Here is a 6459-nt window from a genome sequence, read left to right on the forward strand (position 1 = left end):
AAGACATTTGCTCTGCTATTGCCTTGCATTGTCCGAAAAATGTAGATACTGCTTCGGCTCTTGCACGTTTGCAGGAAGAGTTGGAATCTCACAAGAAGAAAGGTGTGAGGAAAGAGTACAACAAATCTGGGAGCCGGGCTTTCTCTCCCAGTGACAAGACCAAGCAAGGCAATGCTAAAGAGAGGACATTAATCAACCTGACAGAATTCCTGAAGATAATATGGAATCTTGGAAAGCTTATCGCCAATTCAAGGGGCTATGCTTTACTTGAGGAGATAAGTGGGGTAAAGGTCACAGATGTCCTGATCAAGTACCTCTACATCTTATTGAAGAACTCTTGGAAGTCTTTCAAATTGGAGCAATGTCGAGATCATATTCAGGTTCTGACGAGGAAGAACCACTGGAAATGATTCTATCAGTTGATGCTCAGGGCGCACCTGCTAAGAAGCATCGCAAAACTATGCGGTTCCACGGTTTCATTGGTAAAGATGACATTATGGTGATGGTGGACTCGGGTAGCATTGGCACTTTTATCAGTGAGGCGTTGGTTCAACGCCCAAGCTTCCTATTTAGACTACTCACCCTGAGAAATTTTCAGCAACCAATGGGGGAGTGATGACATGTGCCTCGATGGTGAAGCAGATGCAATGGTTTATCCAGGGATTCAGTTTCTCTCATGATGTCAGGATTCTTCCATTGCAATGCTTTGATCTCATCTTAGGAGCGGATTGGCTAGATGACCACAGCCCCATGCGGGTTCATTGGCACCGCAAGTAGATGCACTTTACTCTCAGTGGGCACCACATTTTATTGCAAGGTATTACAAATAATGTTTCTCGCTGTGATCAAGTGAGCTCAAGGAAGCTGGACGGATTGCTTCGGAGGGGTCAGTGTCTCTTGGAGTTGAATTGCTCCCGGTTTGTTCCATCTCTGCACCATTTGTGCCATACAGTCTGTCGATGTTGGATGCACTACAATGCTTGCTAACTTAGTTTTCAGACTTGTTCGCTGATCCTGTTGCGTTGCCTACCAGATCATTTGATCATCATATTCTAATGATCGCAAGGACACAGCTAGTAAACATGCGCCCATATCGGTATTTCCTAACCAAAAGTCCAAAATTGAAGCTTAGCTTCAGGCTATGTTGGACCAGGGGGGTAATTCGGCCGAGCTCCAGCCCTTTTGCTTCTTCTGTCCTTCTAGTAAAAAAAAGACGGCTCGTGGTGATTTTGTGTTGATTACCATCATCTCAACTCGATTACCGTAAAGAATAAAAAACCATTTTCAGGTTGTCGATGAATTGTTGGATGAACTGGTCGGCGCTTCTGTTTTCACTAAGTTGGACTTTAGAGCTGGATTTCATCAAATCCGCATTACCGAGGGATATGAGTTTAAGACAGCATTCAGAATGCACAATGGGCTGTTTCAATTTTTGGTTATGCCCTTTGGTATCACTAATGCCCCGACTACATTTCAGGGTATCATGAACCATATCTTTTCACACCTGCTAAGACAGTGCATATTGGTGTTTATGGATGACATCTTGATGTACAACATGACCTTTTCTGAGCATTTGGAGCACAATAGACACTATTCTTCAGGAGCATTAGTTCTTGGTGAAACCATCTAAGTGTGTGTTTGCTCAGCCATCCATTGAATATTTGGGCCATATTATTTCACAGCGAGGAGTTGCTACCGAACCTTCAGCTGTGGTCAATTGTCCCACTCCTTCCCTCAAGCAACTCAGGGCATTCTTGGGGCTTACTAGGTATTATTGTTGGTTTATAAGAAATTATGGGATCATCAGCCGTCCATTGACTCACTTGCTTAAAAAGGGTGTGGTCTTCTAGTGGACTCTTCACACGGGTCAGGCCTTTCAATTACTGAAGCTATCATTGAGTAAGGCACCTGTTCTTGCTATTCCTGACTTCTCTAAGCCATTTGTGGTGGAAACCAACGCTAATGACTATGGCATTGGGGTCATGCTCATGCAAGGCGGGCATCCCATCGCATATCTCAGTAAATCCTTTTGTGCTCGCAATCGTTCTCTTTCTACATATGAAAAGGAGTGTATGGTAGTGTTATTGGCTATTGATAAATGGCGTGCTTATTTGCAAGTGCGGGAGTTTATCATTCGTACAGATCATCGCAATCTTCTTTTTATGATAGAACAGCGCTCCACCACTCGTTTACAGCAAAAAGCAGTCTCAAGCTTATGGATTTACATTACAAGATCCAATACAAACAAGGTGTTGACAATGCAGTTGCTGATGCTCTATCTAGGCACCCCGATCATGCTTGCATCACTGCTATATCTACATGTACACCTTCATGGATTGAGCGGCTCATTTATGGATATGCTGATGACCCCGATTGCCAACAGTTGTTGACTGAGCTCAGTGCCTCTTCCGATAATAGTGAATGATTTTCTCTTTTCAATGGTGTTATCAGATACCAGAGGTGTGTATGGGTGGGTAACAACACATTGGCATAAAACCATATTCTCCAGGCTTTGCACAACAGTGGCATTGGTGGACATTCAGGGTTCCATGTTACATGTCACAAGGTTAAGTCTCTCTTTGCCTAACCAAAACTCAAGGAATCGGTGAAGCTCTTTGTGGCTGCTTGTGCTATTTGTCAACATGTTGAGGTTGAGCATGCGAAGCTTCCAGGGTTGCTTGAGTCTCTACCCATTCCTTCTCAAGCTTGGAGCATAATCAGTTTGGACTTCATCGAAGGCTTGCCCAAGTCAAATGGCTTTGATGTGATTCTGGTGATGATTGATAAATTTACTAAGTAGGACCATTTCTTGCCCCTTGCTCACCCATTTACAGCTATGCAAGTTGCTCAATTGTTCTTCAATCATGTGTACAAGCTTCATGGACCTCCTCAGGCTATCATCTTTGATATGGACCGGGTGTTTACAAGAAACCTTTCATAAGAGTTGTTCAACCTTATAGATACTTAGTTGCTTATGAGCTTTTCTTATCATCCTCAGACCAACGAGCAAACGAAACACCTCAATTAGTGTTTAGAAACTTTCCTTCGTTGCACTGTTCATTCTTGCCCAAAGCAGTGGAACAAATGGTTCCCGCTTGCTGAATTTTAGTATAATACCTCTTATCATTCTTCTCTCGGCCGCAGTCCCTTTGAAGTTTTGTATGTCCATCCTCCCTGGCACTTTGGGATCATCAACACTAAAGCTTGCATTGTGCCGGATCTTGAAGCTTGGCTTAAGGAGAGGGATTTGTTTGGTTACCTTATTCAATAGCAATTGCATCACGTCCAGCAAAGAATGAAAGCGCAAGCTGATGCTCATCGTAATGAATGTGAGTTCCAAGTCGATGACATCATTTATCTCAAGTTGCAGCCAAATGTGCAGTCTTCCATGGGAATCATAAGCTAGGCGCGATTCTACAACGGGTTGGACGTGCTGCTTACAAATTGGATCCACCTTCCCATATTCAGATTCATCATGTTGTTCATGTATCCCAGTTGAAGCGTCATATTCCCCTTTCTCATTAGGTTAGCACTGATCTTTCCAGTGTTAGTACTGATCCGGCTCAGGTGGTTTTTCCAATTTCAGTGCTGCAGCGCTTCTTCGTGTCTTGTGGGTCTTCGACTGCTCGTCGCTGCCTTATTCAGTGGAGCACATTGCCGACGGAGATGTCTACTTGGGAGGACAAATTTGATCTTCGTCGCCGCTACTCACAAGCTCCAGCTCGGGGTCAAGCTATGTCTAGGGGGAGGGATTGTCAGGTACCGAGATGGTGATGGCGCTTGTGTTGCCTGGCGCTTGATGCTGGGAGCCCATGTGTTGTCTGGCGCACATGTGCTTCGTCCCGTGTTGGGTCTGGACTTGTGCCGGCTGGTGGCTTAGTTGGGTGTGAGTTGGCGTGGCGTGGAGAAAGGGTTTAAATACTCTACGTTGTAATTAACAGAGGATTGAACCGAGTAGAACATTCTTCTTCCTGAATCCAAAACTCCGCTTCCTGAATAGCGGCTCCGCCGTGCTCTGCTCGTTGTCGTGTGCGCAAGCTCCGCCGCCGATTGTGCCGCTCACCCGGACCATCACAGAACAAGCTACAGAGGGATGGTGATCGCCTGATTGGGAGGGAGAGATCCGTGCCAGATTCGGTCTTGATCGCTTTAGCTGAATTGTGTAACCAGCCAACCAGGGCCAGAGAACTTCTGTTAAAGACACAGGGAATGCTTTTCTGAGGAGTGCGATGGGACTGGACTTTAAGTTGGACCGGTCTTACGAGCTAGACCGGTTTTACGAGTTTTCGTTTTTCTTTTTTACAAAGAGGGCGAGCTCTGCTTCTGTGTGCACACGAAGCGGTAACATATCTTGTTAGATCATCCCAATCATATTCTCTTCATTTCATTTTCTTTCTGATTTTCCTCTTCGTTTCTATTTTTTTTATTTTTTCTCATCTTCAATAACTCCCATTCAAAGGGAGAGAAATAAGAGATAATCCCGTCCTAAAAGTAATGATCTTAAGAATATTTTCGTGACAAGAACCGTGAAAAAGAACCGTCGAAACGCTGGAAGAAACGAAAATCTCTTTATAAAGAGATTCTAATCCTGACGAAAATTAGTTAGAGATGATCTTACAAGCCTCGGAACAAATGCACGTAGCACCATACTAGCTCAACCTACGAGGACTGCCATATAAACAGCTAACTAGAGTAGAACTAGATCAGTGGATCTTACATCTTCTATGGCTGCCGTACGATCATCTAACTGACATGCAGCAGAATCTTCGACACGCACTCATCGACGTCGAGTCACCGAGGGTCTGTTTGTGTTAAAAATAGCATGTACAGCGTATATATAATTAGTTTATTTCCTTTTGATAGCTTTCCAAAACTAATTTTAACCTTCCCAAACCAACCATGATTCAGTTTGGATTGTAATCAACCGGCATGCCCCTGCTCCTGGTTTGGAAAAGAAATTTTATAAGACTCTTCATCAAAAAATACTTATAAGATCTTAATTTATATCTTTCTTTTCTAATGTAACGACAACTGAAAAAAATAAAGGGACATATAACATGCACAAGAGAGAATCTTTTTTCTACGCTTGCACAAACTCTATCTTTCTACAGTTTGGTTGCCACCCTAAGCTTAATGCGTGATAAAAGTGGTGAGATTCTGATGATTTTTGCCTGACCAAGCACAGCTTGAGATTGAAGTGTTTGGTTGGCGACCTGAGCCTGAGATTGGATTGGGAGATAACATATTTTAAACTACTATATTAGGGATTGTATAACATGCCGTTTAGGAAGTAAATAAATACTAACATGTTTGTATCTTTCCGTGAATCACCACCTATCCAGGTGTCACTCAACACATCCATATCCCGTATCTACATGTGGTTGTTCTCAACAAAATGGTTTTATGATTGTCGTAGGCTTCTCTCGAGCAAGAAAATCAGCGCAGGAGTTGCATGAAGAAGGCTAATTGGCCCTGTCAGTGTGAATCGCATTCCAATGCAATCATTAATTGCGGTTAGCAAAGAACTCAACCGATAAAATGCAACCAGCCGTAGGCGCCGGAGTCTGGCGTCACTTTTCGGTCGCTAGAGCCTAGCTGCGCGTGCCTGCGTCAGGCAGCTCATCAGGGAGCCAACCAAACAAGCATCCGGCGCGTCTCCGGCATGCTCCTGGTCAAGCAGGTGCTCTCCAAGGCAGCAACCAAACAGGCCCAGTGCCAGTGAACAATGAAACATCAGCTAGATAGATAGCTGCCTATAGCTGAGTAGTACACTGATGGCGGCCGGCGTCTAGAATTTGCTTTTCTTGATGTCGAGGTACGCACCTCGATTTCGTTCCACTGTCTTTGTCGAAGATATGATTGCCCAAAGGATGGCAACGGTCTGCCCTGTCTAATTTTGCTAGAATGCATCCAGACTCAAAACTCGATTCTTCAAATCTGATCTAGCCTTGAAATAGATACCAAATGCAAAACAACTATTAGTCCTGACCCAGCGGGGACCCGAGTGCCGTAGCGAGAGGGCCAACGACGACAGTGGTCGCGAAGCAGCTCTGGCGAGGCAGCATGGACAGGCGAGGCTGCATGGACAGGCGACCAGTGTAGCGACGGCCGGCAGGGCGCGACGGCAGCGGCCAATTGGGGCGCAGCAATGGTGGCGGCACGTGCACGGCAAGGGTGACCGGAAGCACGTGTGCAACGGTGTTGGGCCGTCGGTGCGTACACATGCATGTGGACTGGATGCCTGGGCTGTCTGGCTTGTTTCGGATCCCACCACGGGCAAACATAGCCTCAGCCACAAACCTGATTCGGGTCGGACCCTAACCCAATGACCCAGCGGTGCTGTTTTCCCACATGAACACCCGCTTCTATCGAGTGTGAAATCTACTGGAACTGGCCTGACAGGACAAAGCGCTATCCCTAGATTGCCCTGCCGTGTGTCACAGCGGCCGCGATACGGTG

Source organism: Phragmites australis, chromosome 16, assembly GCF_958298935.1.
Source record: "Phragmites australis chromosome 16, lpPhrAust1.1, whole genome shotgun sequence".
NCBI classification, from domain to species: domain Eukaryota; kingdom Viridiplantae; phylum Streptophyta; class Magnoliopsida; order Poales; family Poaceae; genus Phragmites; species Phragmites australis.